We start from the raw sequence: 17,858 nt of genomic DNA, 5'->3' as shown, positions 1-17,858 counted from the left end.
GGGAGGAGGTTACATGTAGATCCTTGTAATCGGTTCCCGGCTTGATTTTTTTTAACCTGCATTTTTTGACTGTACAAATTCAAAGGGCACTGCTCTGGTAAAAGTGGTAGATGAAAATTTCCAAAGTGATCAAAGGTTATTGGTCCAAAGAGCAGGGTGGTTTTCTTTTGTGAGAGCCCTCTATGTTCTTAATTTCTAAAATAGATTTTCTTTCAATGATTTTTGAAGGCCAGCAAAGTAGTGCTCTTGAGGTGCTTCCTTGAAGTTTCTGGGAGACCAGGGGGGTTTCTAGCATGATGTGACACCTGGTTTATCCTAAATTCTGTGCAAGCTGGGCCAAGTGAACAAAACATGGCATACCTTTAATCACCACAAAATGATACCTAACTACCTTCATGGCAGCCTAAATGTAACACCACTCATAACTTAGGTGGTGCTGAATGTTAAGGTGAATTATATAAGATAATCTTTCTGAATTAGAGCTACTCCAATTCTGCTGACTTGCAAAGGTATCTTTGGACAATAACTGTCCACATTATTGGCCAATGACATCGAATATTTTTCTAGGTATATCATTACAATAAAATAGCTTTTGATTTAACATTGAAATTGCAGGAGCAATTATTTCCCTGTAAGTGTACTTAACTTTGCTCTTGAAACTTCAAAAAGAAATAGAAAATAACAGACATTTTGTCACCAAAATGGAAAGCACAGCAATCATGTCATAACACAGTTAATCTATGAACTTTCTTTGATCTCTTTTTAGACAGAATCTATGATCGTTCTAGAAGCCTCAAAAAGCTGCCTGCTTAAGTGTTTTGGAATTTTCTTATTGTAAGGTACAGACTATGACAGGCTTTTCGGTCTTTTACAGCAAAGGATCTCGAGAGGAAATTCTAAAGTGTATTCAGTAAGGAGAAGGCATCAATTAATATTTTTCAATTTTTGTAATTTTTTACTTATTCATCTAGCCTACAAGTATTCATTGAATGTCTACTATATACTAGACTGTACAGATGAAAGTTAATCTGTGGCTTACATTAATAGACAATTTGGGGCTGGTAATTATCATATTTAACATTTTTATGGAAAATGTTTTAAATTTTTTTCATGGAAATAACTTCCAATATTCGTAAATTCATGAAACTCTCAGCAAAACATCTCAAGTTCATCATTGTGTTGAGTTATAATTTCCTGCGGATAAAATCATCTGTTTTGCTTTTTGTATTTAATTTTCCAAAGCATAAAAACAGGGGTCTGTGGACTAGAATTAATTTGATATGCAGGAATTTTTTTAAAAGAAAGGATCATTTAATATCTGTGTAAGTAAAGTAGCTTGCCAATTAGTTTCAAATAATTTACACTCCCTCTACAAGCTGTCATCAACAGGAAACACAGAGAGAAAGGTTCAAATGGAGAAGTGGAAAAAGGGGAGTCAGAGGGACAGAAAATAAATAGGAGTCGGAAAATAAAATTACTTGTTTGGTTTTTGAGATCCATCTTCTCTAATACAAAGATAATTTAATATGGTTCATCAAGTTGCTCTGTAGGAGAAGAAAATGATCATTCATCTTGATCATTTAAAATGCCTTTGCTAACAAGGTAGCACACTTCTCCAAAGAGCATATTGTGTAAACCATCAAGAAAAGGAATTAAAAATAGAAAGAAGCTTTTACCTGGAAGAGATATGGCTTAGTTGCAGAAAGACCTGGCAAACTACAGGGCTAGACAATCCAGGTGAAATGGGGTAGATCAAGCAGGTAAAGTATCATTTGTCATAAATACAGAAAGCTGACAAGTATTCAGCCTCTGAGACCTGACGTTGCTGTAAGATGCTGCCTGGCTCTGACCACAGTAAGTCCAAGGACGATAGAATGAAACATGAGCCAGTCCCATGCCATTCTCATAAACATTCCTATGTTTGAGACTGTTGTAACCGTTGTATTAATCCATCTCTTTGAGGGTCTTCCTCGTTTGCCATTGACCCTCCACTATGTCAAGGCTAACACTCATTTCCAGATACTGGTACCTGCAGACAGTGCACTTGGCTTATGTGAGACCAAGGCTTGCCATTCTTGCTTCTAAGGAGCATTTTATTTGTACTTATTCCAAGAAAGTTTCGTCCCCCGCCCCCCTCTGGAAGTCCCTGGGACATTCAATATTCTTTGCCATCATTGTAATTCAAATGCATCACTTCTTTGACCTTCCTTATTCATTGTTTGGCTGCCCCACGCCCAGGATGTGCTTGGAAATGTCATGGTAGTGTCAGGCACCCCTTACACTCAAAGTGACACCCTTGCTTTTTAAAAAGGTCTGTGTAGTTGATGTTCCCGGTGTGATACATCATTTGATTTCTTGACTGCTTTTCCTATGGCATTGAATTTGGAGGCATAATTAGATTTTTTTTGAGTGCTTTATCTGTCTCCTACCCATCACAAACTTAAATGATCCCATTTTAATGAGAGAAAACTAATACTGAGAACAAGTGAGTAATTTGCTTAAGTCATTCTCTTTTGATTATATCAACTCACTGATCCTTATTATTTTCTTTTAAACTTTTGTAGGAAGGAATACAAGATTAAAAGCCAGACTCAATTTTCCCCCCAGTTTCTTCTGTATAGAAAATTATTGGGAAACTCTTGCTACTCACTCAGTTGAAACAGAGATCTCAATTTTCTCAAATACTAAGCATATATTTAAAGAGAAAGTCTTAAATAAACATAGTACTATATGAAACTGAGAAAAATTGTTATTACATTGCACAAAAATTGTTCCCAGGAAAAATCATCACCCTTGCAGCCAAACTCAAATAGCAAAGCCCTTAAAATAAAAATCTCAGAAGAGTGCATACACTCAGGTCAAGTCCTGTCCTAGGAACAACTCAAGGATGCTGACTCATCAAGACCATATAACTATGCATATTTGCACTTCCTTTACTCTAAGGACGCCGTGGGTTTATTTCTGGGCTACTAAGCAGAAAGTTAGAGGTTCGAACCCACCAGCTGTTCCATGAAAGAAAAAGGTGGCAGTCTGCTTCTGTAAGGATTGAAAAAACAAACAAGCAAACTCACGGCCATGGAGTTGATTGTGCCATGGCTGCCCTACAAAGACTCTCCCTTAGAACCCCTGTGGGACAGTTCTATGCAATATGATCTAGAGAGTCCTTCTGCGTGTGTCAACTCCAGGGGGTAGGTCTGAGGTGTAGAGCACCGAGATGGACACCAATAAATTAAGCAAACTATTACTCATGTGCTCAGGAACTTGCTAATCTAGAAGGAAGATAAATGCGAGACATTTATCAGGTAATTAACAATACAAGACAATGCCAAGTTAGTTGATTTGAAGAAAAACACTCCAGAAGTTAGAATTTCAATAATAAATAGCAATCTTGGTACCATAGAATATCCTCCTTCAGTTATAACAAATAGTTTTCCTTACTTCAATTTAATTGTATGTTTGATTTTTTTTGCAACTGCTGCCCTTTACTAAAAATGTCAATATATGTAAACCGTAGAAAATTTGATTTTTCTCTCATGTCCATCGTAAGTATTTGGAAAGTGCTTAAATGGATTTTGTTGAAAGCAAGCTACTGATTTTTTTGTTTAAAGCAGTTCTCACCCTAAAGCTGTCTTTCTTAACGGTATGGAACAGTCTGCTGGCATGTCTGCCTTCCCGATACTGTCAGCCGATTACAAAGACAAATTCTCAAGGCAGAATTCTGTTTGAAAGAAGCACACAGGATTGAATTTTAGATATATTAGCAAAAGAAAAGATCAAGCATTTTTTGAGTAATGTCAGACTCAGATTCGAAAAACCAATTTTGCATCATAATCTTTATCATAAAAAAACATAAAAATGCTCCAAAATCTATCACCTATTGTCTACCATCCAAAGATGGTAGAGCCCCTGCCACCGCCCTCAAAGTTCCTTTCATAAAAAAAAAAAAAGATTTAGACGCTGCAAGACATGTCAAACTTTTTTAAAATTAGGGTAATTTTCTGATAAATAATATACAAAAATGGCTCTGTGAGTTTTCCAAATCTTAACTTTTAGCATTTTATTTGTGAGACTACTTTATAAGGGAAACCATTTCAGATGCCACCAAAGCAGAATTTCTCTGCATAGAAATTTCATTACATTGTAGATAACATAACAGGAACATTTTAATATCTCGCTGTCAATTAGCATTTAGTAGTTGCTGGATAATATATTCTAATCTTCAAGACTTAGAATCATAGATTTTTTTTTTAATGTTGTAGAATTTGGCTTTTCTGAAGTCCAATGATTTAACGAAATAAGACCAGCAAGGCCCACCGCCAATTTTTGTTCTATGTTTTGCTGTTGTTTCTGGTGTAAATCTCATTTCTAAAAATAAATTATGAATGCAAAAACTGAAGCAACAAAACAATTTGAACTGTCACACCTATCTAATTGGGGATACTCAACATGAGGACCAGGGGTCAATGCTGGTTCACAAATTGGGTTTGTCTGCATTGAGATAAGAATCCAACTTGAGAGTATTTAGAACATTGTAAAGCAACTTGGTATTGTTATCTGATCTAGTAATCAATTTATTTTTATAGAAATCTCAGTTCGATGATTGGGAATTTAAAAATCGAATCCTTCATCACAGAGCATTTAAGAAGCAGAGCCGAGAGGATATTGCTGAGCTTCTTCAAAGAGCATCAGCCCGGGAAGGAATTAGACTGGAAACACCACTCCAGCAGCTGAAAGGCAGGGAGGGAGGGAGAGGGTTGTGAGTACTCAATAATGGACACCGTTGGGCAAAGCAAACCACCCAAGAGTTAGCTCTTGTGATGAGAAGATTCGTTTGTTCTTTGCCAGGAAGGAGTCATCTCATTGGTTAATAATTCTAAAGACACAAATGACAGAAACCCAACACAGACCATCCCAAGCAGAAAAATTTATGATGATGGCAACATATGGACAAATACACTTAATACAATTAATGTATGGATGGTTATAAGAGCTGTAAAAGCCTTCAATAAAATGATTTTTTAAAGCAGAAAATTTAAAAAAATATGTTGAATTGCATGACTGCAAGCTCCTCAGAGGTGAAGATTATCATGGATATTCTAGAAATTCAGGGTAATCCTTCTTCGGTATCCCTTGGTGCTGCTCTACTCCTTCTCCTAGTCTTCTCTTCCCCACATTCTCTCAGGATTCTCCCATTATGGATGGGAGTCTACCACATGGTAGGGGAGGAGATAGTTCAAAGATTCTACCATCTTACTTTAGCCACTTCAGAGATAAAAGGAAGGCCCCCTTCTAGAGACCTACAAAAAAATTTCTGGGGGAACATCCTGGATGGTCATTATCTCCAAGAGAAGAGGAGATGATGTTGGTACACACTCCTGTGGCCGAGGTGGATTGCAGCACAGTTGGGTGGACAGGGGCACTACGGTTGGCAGCCCCCCAGAAACATCATTGAAGGACACCTCCCCCAACCTAACTGGGATGATGCTTTAGAAGAATGAAAGCAGGAAGGAGAAGAACAAGCAAACATGTCCCGGCATTATCAATACTAGTCTCTTCAGGTGGAAACCAGAGGTAGGAGAGAAGTAGCTGGAGGTGAAAAGGCAAGGAAAAACCTGTCAGAACAAAGCGGTACCAGCAGCTATGGAAGCGCTGATGGAGAGGGAGAGTGGGCAAACAGGACAGAAGCAGCAGTGGGACAAAACAGAAGGAGCAAGGGGAGGGATGGAGAGTCTTATCTATGACATTGTCCTTTGAGGACATCAGCCCGCAGAACCCAAAACCCTTGCACAGCTGGTGCTAAGGTCAATGCTGAACCACAGCAATTGGTTGACTGCTATGTTAGGCTCAGCCAGGTATAAGGCAAAGTATAATGAAGATAACGCCTGACAATTATTTTATTCACTTATTTGTCTTGCCTCCGTCCAACCAAAAGAACCCAGACTGACTGCCAACACATCAATTCTGACTCACAGCACCTTATGGAAGGTTTCTGAGGCTGTGAATCTTGACAGTTTAGCTGTTCAATGCTTACCTGACAGTGTCAACAGGACTCCTTAGCACTTTCCCCAGCATTACCTAATTATTAAGACAACTGCCCTGGTGGCATAGTGGTTGTGCATTGGGCTGAAATATGCAAGGTCAGCTGTTCAAAACCACCAGCCTCTCCTTGGGAGAAAGATTGGGCTTTCCACCCCCATTGAGAGTTATAGTCTCAGAAACTCTCAGAGGCAGTTCCACCCTGTCCTACAGGGTCACTGTGAGTCCACATCAACTCGATGGCAGTGCGTTTTGAGAAATAAAACTATTCTGACTTTCCAGTTGTATACAACTTGATAGAACGGAAAAAGTTAGTCATTTTTTATTTATTGTTCCGAAGATGAAAGGCACTTACAAAATAATTTGTTTAAAAGATTAATCTATTTTACCACACAACTTTTATAATCAATGTAACATTCAAGATGCAATTTTACCATTATACCTAGTGTGGTAGTTACATAATCTGGTGTCTACTTGAGGATATTAAAGAGTGAAGGGGTGGAGTCTAGCCTGCCAATCAGGTCACAGCCTGATGATGCCTCTTTGTGGGCATGGCCTTCTCATGAGGATTCTGGGAACTTCCTTGCTTTCTTCCTGGAGGCGGGCCACACGCTCACTCTCTCTTACTTCATCTTCCTGCTGATGAGTCCTGTGGAGCTCCACTGAGATCTGAGTGAGCCATGCAGTGGAGACCTGCGGAGACAGCCCTGTGAGGCTTCCACTGCCATTGGATCCACAAGAGTTTTCACCCACCTGCCTGTGATCTTCCTGTATTCTGCATCATTGCATGTGACTGCGTGAGTCTGAAGAGAGATTTATGGACTAGTATAGGACTTGATCTGGACTGGGTTGGGATGTTTTCTTAACATAAAATTACTCTTTAATATAAAGCTCTTTCTTATGCACATATGTGTGCCTCTGGATTTGTTTCTCTAGTCAACCTGGACTAACACACCTAGAAATCTGACCAAAATGAAATCTTAGAGAAAAATTGTGATTTGATTGTGTAAGAATCAATAGAATCTGCAGTTAGTTGGCTCACAAATACCTGAAATAAGTAGAGGTAATTCTTTTACACAAGCCCAGGGCAAATCAGTGTTAGTAAAGCGAGGGCCATACAGGCTGACAGACAGTGCTATGGCTTGTGATAGCGGATCAAGGAAGAGGCTAAGTGCTGGGAACAAGGAGAAGGAAGCGGGGTGGGGGTAGGAGGGTGTACAAAAAATAGAGTTTAACTTGAAAAAAAAATGTTTTTAAATTTTTTAACAAAATAAGAAGAGGCTGGGCTCAGATGAACATGGCGAGTCTCCCTCGGGACTATTGAATGTGCAGTCTTTCAACCAGCCGCAGCAGCACACCTGGAAGCTGGAGAGAAATGCTAATTCCTGAGTTCCTCACAGCAGAGTTGAAGGACCAGGAGTCTGTAGACACACGGACATGTGCTATACATAGTAGCAAATTATCCAAGCAGCAAAAGGCCAAAAGGTAGTTGAGGTAAACAAGACAGGTAGTTTGGTTAAAAAAAAGGACAGGGCTAGAGGTGAAAAGATAGGAGTGAGGAGCAGCCAATGGCCATGGATGCTGTGAGGATAATGAGCTCCAAAAGAAGGCCTGCAATGTGGCCCAGCACCAACGTTGGTCCCACCAGGCTTCTCTCGTCAGCATCTTGCCTGGCTGAAGAGGGAGCAAGGTTAGACATTCTTCACTTAGAGAGTGACCGTTGGTCTGAGGGAGATTTTTCACTTTTCCTGCAGTGTGTGATTCAGATTTCTAAAGAGTCAAACACTTAACAGAGAATATTATGTGTGTAATTATTGAGCTTATTGCTATGAACACTAAGTATGTAATTATAATAAATTTAAGCTGCCCCCTTTACGGTATAGCAGATCTCTTTGACACATTACATTTTATTTCTTTTTTTTCCTATGTAATCCCTCATTCAATCTGGACCCGCCACATAGACAGACAGAGAGCGCAGGGATTTGTTTTCTCCCGCATCCTAGTGCAAACCTACATTTTATTTCTTACAAATACTTTATTTAGTTGTGTTGAGAGAGAGGGAAAGAGAGGCTGATTGTTAAGATCACCCTGGGAACTTTTTTCACTAACAGATTCCTCAATCCTTTGGAAGCATATGCTCTGAGGATTTGGCCTGGAAATCTGTATTTTTTTTTTCCGTTAAGTTTTCTAAGGGGTTCAGAGAGTTGGCCAGATTTAGAAACTTCTAAACAAGAAAATAGAATTCATGTTTGAACCAACCGTCTTTCTGCCTTTTTAAAAAAATTTCAGGCTCTGTGAAAGAAATGGGCCTCTCATTATGTCTTTTGCTGAGCCTTAAAAAAAAGAAAGAAAGACATGTGAGCCACCTGGAAAAATTTTTTAAAAGGAAAAGCAGAAAATCAAATATGGCTCCTCGTGTACTGGTTACAAAAAGCCCTAGCAGTGCATCGGGCTAAGCACTAGGTGCTATATGGAAGCAGATCACTAAGTGAGGGTGTTCAAACTGCTAAACTTTTTGTTAGCCACTGGCCACTAGCCATTGAACCACAGGGCTCCCGCCTTAGTTCCTGTCTCATTACTTGCTTTTAGGCCACATTTCTCAAAAAAGCCATCTCTTTACTCTGCCTCGTTTTCTTGATTCCATTTCACTTTTCAACACAATTTTAGGGAAAGACAAACTGTTGCTTCAAAAGTTCACACTGAATATGAAATATAGTCATTCTTCCATCCTTCTTGTGGCTCTCCTTCAATGAAGTGAGCTAGCCAAGCTCTGGCATGCTCTCCTTCAACTTCAGAGACACCTTTCCCCTTTGGCGGTCACCTGACCATCCTGGCTAAGGTACCACAGTCCTGGTACCTCCACTGGCTTCCTAAAGGAAGGTGGCCTGTACAATCCTTTTTTTTTTTTTTTTTTAACGCATGAATTCAGAAGCTGCTTTGTGCCAACTACTCTCTTCAAAGTCAATGGGGAGAGTGAGTGGAGAGATTGCTATCCTTGTCTTTATTAAGCATGATGACACTGTTTTAGCATGAAACACCCCAGTGAAGGTTTCTCTATGGTTCTATGGCCCTCACTTTATACACTCCTGGGGAAACTCAACTACTGCTGTGGTTTCAGGTACCACCATGACCAATGACTTCAAGTGTCTATCACTGATGTCCAGATCTAGTGCTGAAGAATTCTTTTGCATCAGAATCCTGGCTCTGCTTCTCATTAGATGTATTTCTTCAGACATGTCACCTTGTCCCCCATCTGAACTTTATACAACGGCGAGAATGGTTGCTGTGGAGTGCACCCCTACTCATGGACACACAGTAGAATGGCACCATGGGCTTTTCAAGGCTTTGCTATTTCAGAAGCCACTGCTATTGGCTAGTAGTTCAGTTCTTATTTTTCATACCGAGAGACTACTTTATCTTGTGGTTGTTAGGTGCTTTGAAGTCTATTCTGACTCATAGCAACCCTATAGTGCTAATTATCATCCCATAATGCTCCTTTTGGAAGCAAATTGGTAGACCTTTCAGTTCAGGCACCTCAGGGCAGGTTACTGGCTCTATATCTGATATCTGAGGGGGTACCCCTAAGAAAACCAGAAAGCTCCATCTTTCCCCCAGTTGATAGGAACAGCGGGTGTCAAAATAGGTAAAGAAAGATGGAGGGCAGACAAGTCTTATCTTTGCAATTGACTCCAGGCAGAGGTGGAGATGGCACTGTGTAGCCAGAAGAGGTTATATGTAGCCTCCCTGGTTCTTTCTCCCATTAATAAACTCAAGTTTGGGAGTTCAGAAAGGAAGACTTCTAGTGCCCTAGAGAATTAAAGAAGGATTAACAACAAAGACTGAAAGAAAAAAAAATCATACAAGTTCAATAGCAACTAGTATACAGGGAATACTTGACATACAAGGGGGTAGAGAAAAACACACACAGGAAAAAAGCTCCACTGGATGGAGCTTTCATAGTATGCAGTCCCCCGCCCCCTCAACTAGCTGAGCTCTGAGCAACGAGCTCTGAGTTAGTGCAACCAGTGGCATCACCTGGGAAGTTTCTTCCTGATCACAGTGAATTCTTTTGTAAAAGCAGTTTCACTCAAACCTCATTTTTTGTGATGGTCAATTTGAGAGAACAGCATGCAGCTGTGAAATTTTCTTTCCTGCTCGGTGAAAAACACTGCAGAAACTGTTGTGATGCTGAATTCAGCTTTCAAGGACAGCGCTATGGGAAAAATTCAAGTGGATGAGTGGTTTTCTCATTTCAAAAAAGGTGAAATGTTGATTGATGACAAACCTTGTGGACGTCCATCAACTTCCCAAACAGATGGAAATGTTGGCTCTTTAATGCATTTGGAGGTCATTCCACCAGGTCAGTGGGTTAATCAAACTTTTTCTTTAGAGATTCTGAAAAGATTTTGGAACAGTGTGTGACCAAAAAAGGCCTGATTTGTGGCAGACAGGGAACTGGTTTTTCCACCATGACAATGCACCTGTTCACGCAGCCATCTCAGAGTGCCGATTTTTGGCAAGAAAACGGCATACCTCTCTTGCTCCATGCACCTTCCTCACCTGATCTTGCTCTGTGTAACTTCTTTTTGTTTTTGCAAATGAGGAGGAACATGAAAGGACAGTGATTTGATAACTTAGAAGAGGTGAAGGGAAAAAAAGGGGGAGAAGCTGTCAGTCATCCAAACAGATGAGTTTGACAATGTTTCCAAGAATGGAATCACAGATTTGACAAATGCATTCAGTGTAATGGAGACTACTTTGAATGTGATAAGGTTGTTTTGTAAAAACCATTTAAATACATAGCCTTAAAAAAAATCCGTTTTCTTAGGGGTGCACCTCCTTGTATAGTAACACTCCCATCACAAAACCAAGGAAGGCACTTGCTGTCCAGTTGATCCCCACTCACCATGATAACCTGTGTGTCGGAGTGGAAGAATTTAGCTCTACGGCTTTTCAATCACTGATTTATGAGGAGCAGATCACCAGGCCTTTCCCTGTGGTGTTTCTGAGTGGACTCAGACCACCGAACTTTCAGTGGCTTATTAGCCCAGCATGTTAATAACTTTCCATTTTTATCCCAGCATCACCTGAGACTCAGAACATATTGAACTAATATATCATGGATTGGTAAAGCATTTACTTTTAGCTTGAGATAAATAGATTATATTTCTCCAACTCAGTTTTGTCTCTTAGAAGGAGCACTGATGGCATAGGTAGTAACATATTGGATTGCTAACCACAAGGTCTGCAGTTCAACTCTACCAGCTGCTCTGAGGGAGAGAGGAGACTTTCTTCTCCCTGAAAGATTTACAGTTTAGGAAACACAAAGGAGTAGTTCTACTCTGTCCCTTAGGGCCACTAAGAGACAGAATCAACTCAATAGCAGTAGGCTTGCTTTTCATTTTATTTTATTTCTCACACAAGAGATATTATATTTGCAAATGCTTATGTATGCAAATAGTCTGACCCCACTTTGGTCCCAGTTTAACAGAGGTTCAAGGAACCCTGGTAGTGTGGTGGTTAAAACATTCAGCTGCTTAACTAAAAGTTGGCAGTCTGATCCCACTAGCGACTCCTCAGGAGAAAAGACCTGCTGATGTGCTCCTGTAAGGATTTCAGTCTAGGAATCCTGGGGGTCAGTTCTACTCTTTTTGTAGTTCCTCTGAAGTAGAGTCCACTCAATGGCACACAGTAACAAAGATTAATGCCTGCCGGTCTCGGTCACCCTTATCTGCTAATATTTGGGGCTATTTAGCCTGTGCTGACAAGCTCTGACCTACTCTGGATTCTAGGAATAATTATCGTCTTATGGACATAAGGAATTTAAAGGGCATTTACCAGCCTCTGGGTGGTACAAACAATTAATGCTGCTGGTGGTAAGTTTGGAGGTTCAAGTTCACTCAGAGGTGTTTTGTGGTGCACTTAATTCTGATACACACGGAGTCATCATGAATCAAAATCAACTCAAAGACAGCCAACTGGTTTCTAGGGTTGATTCAATATTCTGGGACTTACATCCAATCATTTAACTTGGCCATATGTAGTGCCTTGCTTCTGAAAACTGAGTATTTGTCCAATCTCTAGCTGTCTTAGTTCATTGGTTCAGTTTTTGTTTGATAACCCAGGCAGAGAAATCTATTTCTCTAGGACCAGAAGACTGCATTTATGCTAAGCCTTCTTGTTCTGCTGCAGGCTGGCTCTGATAACTACAAAATCTGACCATGGCTGCAGGGATATCCAAATAGCATCTGTTCCTGAAACCGATTTAGCCATGATCTATCATCTCCTCTGGGGTGAATATTCCCAGATCCAGGTTCTCAGTGGTTTCTGCTCCCATAAAGAGTTACAATCTCAGAAACTAGCAAGGGCAGTTCTACCCTGTTCGATAGGGTTTCTATGAGTTGGCAGTGAGAGCTCACCTCAGCATGGTCTCTTATCTGCAACATCTGACCCATCCCTTGAGGTAACACCCATTTCCAGGTAACTTTCCCACCATCTGCTCTCTCTCTTTGCAGTCAACCAACATGTCCAGTTACACATAAAATCTGTGGGTTAAATAGTATCCAAAAATATTTACAAGGTCAAGTACTTTGCCATTCTTCTAGTTCCCCGACATCGTGTCTGTTGTATTTTATGAACACTATTTGGGTTGGTGTGCTGGAGCTAGCTCAACAGATTTACCCGGATGATAATAGCAAAATATTTAGCTCAGATTATCCTTAGTGAATCGGAAGATCATAATATTATACTGTAAAATGAAAAACAATGATGGCCGAGCATATTTGTTACGAAGTCAGCCTGCTATCTGCCAATAAACCAATGTGCGCCTCACTACACCACTCCCATCCGGAAGTAACGAAGCGTGTTGCGCATTGAGTCAGATTCTCCTCGCCTCAGATGCTTGAGAAGTAAATATCATGGTAAGCCAAAATTAATTCCTTCAGGCTATTAAGGAGTTTAACAGTGTTTCCCAAACTGTTTTGTCAACTGAAAAAAAAAATACTGTGTTTGCACGGGTACTGTTTAGACTGGGGTAATTAGTAGGAAGTTTGGTAAAGCAAGGACTAGAGTTCCGAATTTAAAGATTCCTAAGACCCAAGGAACAGGAAGCTAAAAATATCATTGAGCATAATCAGGAGAGGAATTTGGGGTGGCGGTTTTTAAATAAGAGCATCACAACCCTTGATTCTTATTTAGAATAGTTCTTTGAAACCAGAAAAGGACGCGAACTACGTAGGGAAATACTTCTGAGAGATAGTGGAGAATAATAAGCCGCTGTGAAAGGACTTGGAGGCTGCGCTCCGGCTTTGAGAGCCGGCCACAAAAAGGGCACGCAGGCAGACTGAGGTCCGAAATCACGCCCCTCCCGTCGCAAATATCCTCTTTTCCCGAGTAGCAAACACCATTTTCCTCAGGCAGTACGTCAGTTTCCCAGGGAGTCCCAGAACACAGTTGCCCAAATTGTGTCTTTAAAGCAATTGCAAATGGTGGCCTCTCCGCTCGGGAGACCGGCTGTTGTTTCTAGTTGATTCCACCCCCGGGGAGGGGGGGCGGGGGCTCCGGGGGCAGAGTAGAACGAACTGCTCCCCGGGGTGTCCAGGCTGCGGACTTTCGGAAGCAGGGCTTCCGTGACCTCGAGGGAAGTTCAAAAGGGTCCACTGTCAGCTCTATGTTCAAGGTTGTCAAGGTCATGCTCTCTTGAGTCTCGGGGGGAGTCTCTGTGCTTTTTTGTGGTGTCTGTTGTTGTTTTTGGGGGCGCGTTTTGGGCGTCTCTCTCGTCTCTTTCTTTTGTGTGCCATGTGGTGTTCTCCGCGTGTGTGGGGTCTGTGTGGTGTGCCTCTGCGTACCAGGACGGTGTCAGGTGTCAGCAAATCAGTCCCCACCCCAGCTGCTTCACGCACATCAGACAGGGAGCACTGCCCGTTCCTGCAGCACCCTCACCATGGTTTTTCTGCTCTTGAGCCCCGTGTCGCAGTCCTGGTGCCACTGCACTTCCCTGGGGACCTTGCTCTCTCTCTGCCCCTCTGCTTTACCACACAGGAGGCAATAGCCCCAGAATGGAACTGGTCTGTCCTGGCAATACGCCCAAACTGTGTCAGGAGGGTCGAACATTTGTTGGATTGAATTTAAGATTCACCTTAATGCAAGATGATCTCATCTTAATTTGAGTATGTCTGCTAAGACCCTCTTTCCAAATAAGGTCGCATACCTAGATTCCAGGTAGATGTGAATTTCGTGGGAGGGTGGGGGTGGGGGTTTAGGGACATTATTTTACCCAGTTCAGGCAGGGTAGCAATTTGGCTCAGCAGAACTCCTGGTGCTCAACAAAGAAGGGTAAAGTCAAAATTGCCCTGAGGGATTGTAAATGATGGTTTTAAATTGTCTAGGTTGAGTCCTTGTCATAAGTAGGCATGTCAAAATTGTACTTTTTACAAAGTTGAGTAGACTATCCAAACTCATAAATCTAATGCTTATAAAAATTATACTCATAGGAAAGAGCCGTGATAGCAATAAAAATAAAATAAATGCTTGGCTTCTAACTGAAAGTTTAGTAAACTCACCTAGCTTATCAGCAGGAAAAAGACCAAGTGGTCTGCGCCCATAAAGAAAACAGCCGAGGAAAGCTGATGGGGCAGTTCGACTCCAGCACCTGGAGTGCTCATGAGCCAAATTGATGGCAACTAACAATAACAACAGGCTCACAGGAAGTTAAATACCTTGAACAGAATCATTGAGCCTTCTCTTTATGCTTAACAGTTCTTACTTATCTTATGTTCTTTTGTCAATTGCAATGTTTGTTATTTTTTCCTTCTTTATAAAATAAATCTTCTAATGGTTTAAAAATAAAGACAAAGCATAGGAAAATTGTTAAGAAAGAAAAAGCAAGCATATTTCATGTCCTAACCAGAAGTCATCTGACTCCACATTAATGCTAGTGCTCATTTTCTTCCAAATCTTGCAAATATGATTTACATGTTTTAATCATACAGTTTTATATCTGGTTGGATTTTTCACGTATCATTTAAAGTAAGTAAGTGTTGTGTCCGGCCTGCGGGACTCACGAGCAAGGCCCTGGGGGGAAAGATGAACCTGGATGGAGAAAAAAGACACGGGGGCGTGGAGCAAGACAAAACTCTGATCAAGCTCATTTATTTGGGCAAAGCTGGGGTATAAAAAAGGGGAACTGGGAGGTGCATATTTTAATAAGGTGTGCGACACAGCATCCAATCCAACAGGCACATTAATGAAGCATAAGAACGTTAACCAATCAGCTGTAGGTAAAAGGGCGCGCGCTAGTTCTCAAAGACGTCCTGCATGCAGATTAAGGTCCATCAGGTGTAAAGCAAAGTCCATCTTAGTCCAATGAGCGCCTGGCATTATTAACCAATGGGTGAAAAGGTCAACTTTACAACTGCCCGTGCTACAGAGCACGTAGCTAGGACGCGGAGGCAGGAATTTAGGCAGGACCTTACAGGTTTTGCAAATGAAAGACTAGGAAGCAGCCAAGTTCGGCTCAGGCTGAGGCTAAGGCCTTAAAGGCCACCGGCTCCCAACAAGTAAGTGTATAAGTTATTGAAAATTCTTTGGGTACGTTTTAATGCGTGCATACCATAAAAATACACAATTTACTGAATGATTCAGGTGAACCATTAGATTGTTTCTTTTTCTTTTTTATGTCACTATTGCCAATCAGGCTGCCATAAATGTCTTTGTTCTTTACCCCTCTTGGATAGAAAATGGAGCATGCATTCATGTAGTAACACCCTTCTGGTTCTTTTTCAAGGAGAATATGTTTACTGTGTCAATGTGAATATTTCACATTGTGAAATAATATTTCAATGTGAATATGTTTACTAGCATTTCGCTTTCCATTCTGCTTTTATTTTTAATTGATAGCACAGCTAACAGATTACAGGGTTTTCTTGCTAGAACATGAAAGGAAATAGGAAAATATTTCTTGCTGTCAGATACACAGTAAGCTTAATATTCCTTTAAAATCCAATGTTACTACAAGATAGAAATATATCACAGTCAGAAATCAGCTCTTCAAGGATTTGCATGGGCAAACCTGCACACAGCATGGACCACCTTTGATGGCACAGGGAGGAGACTCCATTTCCACAGCAACCCCAGGGCAATAGCCACAAGACAGAGGTCAGACATGGTAACATATTGTGATACCAACCCTTCCTCCCACTTCACTTCCCTCCTAGGTTCAACAGTCTGGTGCAATGACTGTACTGAACTCAGAGACAAGTAAGGGGGGTTATTAGAAAAGATGCTCCTACAAATCAGGATCAGCAGTCACAACGGATATAGTCACTGGTCGGCAGCAACACATCTCCGGAGCCAGTGTATTCTCTTCTGGCCCTCTGTCTCTCAGCCACGTGGTCCCTTGGCTTCTGCTTCCGTGGGCCAGGAAACCCATCTGCTGCTCTGCCTCAGGGTCTCACCATCTCAGGTCTCAGCATGACTCCACTGCTATGTCCCATGGTCTCTGTGCCTCTTGGTTTGGCCTCCGTACTTCAGGCAGGGGTCTGGAAAGAATGTGCTCTGCTGGTGGCTCTTTCTCCTTGATCGCCCCGGGAATTCTTTCTGTTCCTGTTCTCTTCTAGCCAGGAGAATAGCACCTAAAGCAGATCACTCCTGTCCCTGAGTGTTTCACCCACCCCGTTTGCACAAGTCCACCCGGTTCATATCTCCCCTCTGAAAGCCCCACCCAATCATATGGTGACTTGGAGAGATGGAAAGAATAGGCAAATTAAGAAATTTCACATCACCACAAACTCCCATGTAAACCTGTAAAGAGAGCAGTCTTTTCCTCCCCACTCTTAACAACATGGAATAAAAGGAGGTCAATAGAGGAATCTGTGTTTTATAAACAGATTAAAGAACAAGGAGAGCAACTGCCATCTGAATTCTTCTGACTGCGATATAATATGTATTGTATTTCCTGGAATTACTTTTTCAAGAGGGGATCAGGGCTATTTATTCTCTGGAAAATTTCAGAGAAGTCTCATTATGAACCCGTGAGCAATTCTAAAGGAAACAAATACAAAACCTAAGAGACTTAGTTTCCTTTACCATTCTGAAGCTCAATAAAAACACTAAGGCTCTGAGGTTGTATTCTTTAATGATCAGCATGTTTGAAAAGGCACTATTAAACATTTCTGATTAGCTTGAATCCAATACATTTCTAAATTTTGTTGGTTTCCCCTTAAATAATATTACATCTATTCTTTTTTTTTCTATCTGCTTATCATTGCCGAGTGCTCCAAATTGCTCTTGTTCAAGCTCCCTTATTAGGAAATATTTATTAGTTTGCAATTTCAATATAGATTATTTAGGTTTATTTCTTTATAACTTATGGGTGGGCATGTACTTTCATAGTAATATTTATGTCTTATAAGCTTACACACAAAAAGAAGTGACAAACAATGAAATATAAGATATAAATGTTAGTGCTATTAAGTGGATTCTGAGTGAGAGCAATTTTATTGGACAGAATAGAACTGCCCCAAAAGGTTTCCTAGGCTGTAAATATGTTTGAGAGCAGCTCCCTAGATAACTTTCTACCACTGAGTAGCTGATGGATTCAAATGACTCACTTTGGGTTAGCAGTAGAATACTGAACCACTGGGCTATCTTGAACCCCAGTGGACAGCTTTACATAGTCCTTGGGTTTTAAACCTCAGTCTCAAAATAACTCGTGTGAAAACCCAAAACACGCTGCCACTGAGTTCTATCTGACCCAAAATGATCCTGTAGAGCAGTGGTTCTCAACATCATAGGAAAATTGTTAAGAAAGAAAAAGCAAGCAT

The 17,858-nt window shown here is 40.9% G+C and overlaps 1 protein-coding gene and 1 pseudogene across 1 annotated transcript in view; one reads left to right on the top strand and one right to left on the bottom strand.

The window, feature by feature from the left end:
• Positions 1-17,858, top strand: part of NECAB1 (N-terminal EF-hand calcium binding protein 1) — a 196,164-nt gene that overhangs the window by 60,388 nt on the left and 117,918 nt on the right. The gene's annotated exons all lie outside the window — the stretch shown is intronic.
• On the bottom strand, positions 7,960-8,085 carry LOC115868868 (annotated as a pseudogene).

Source organism: Echinops telfairi, unplaced genomic scaffold, assembly GCF_000313985.2.
Source record: "Echinops telfairi isolate 266 unplaced genomic scaffold, ASM31398v2 ScPeMD7_1;HRSCAF=3_0, whole genome shotgun sequence".
Lineage (NCBI taxonomy): Eukaryota > Metazoa > Chordata > Mammalia > Afrosoricida > Tenrecidae > Echinops > Echinops telfairi.
Note: the sequence above shows the minus strand (reverse complement) of the source record. Positions and strands in the feature narration are given on the sequence as shown.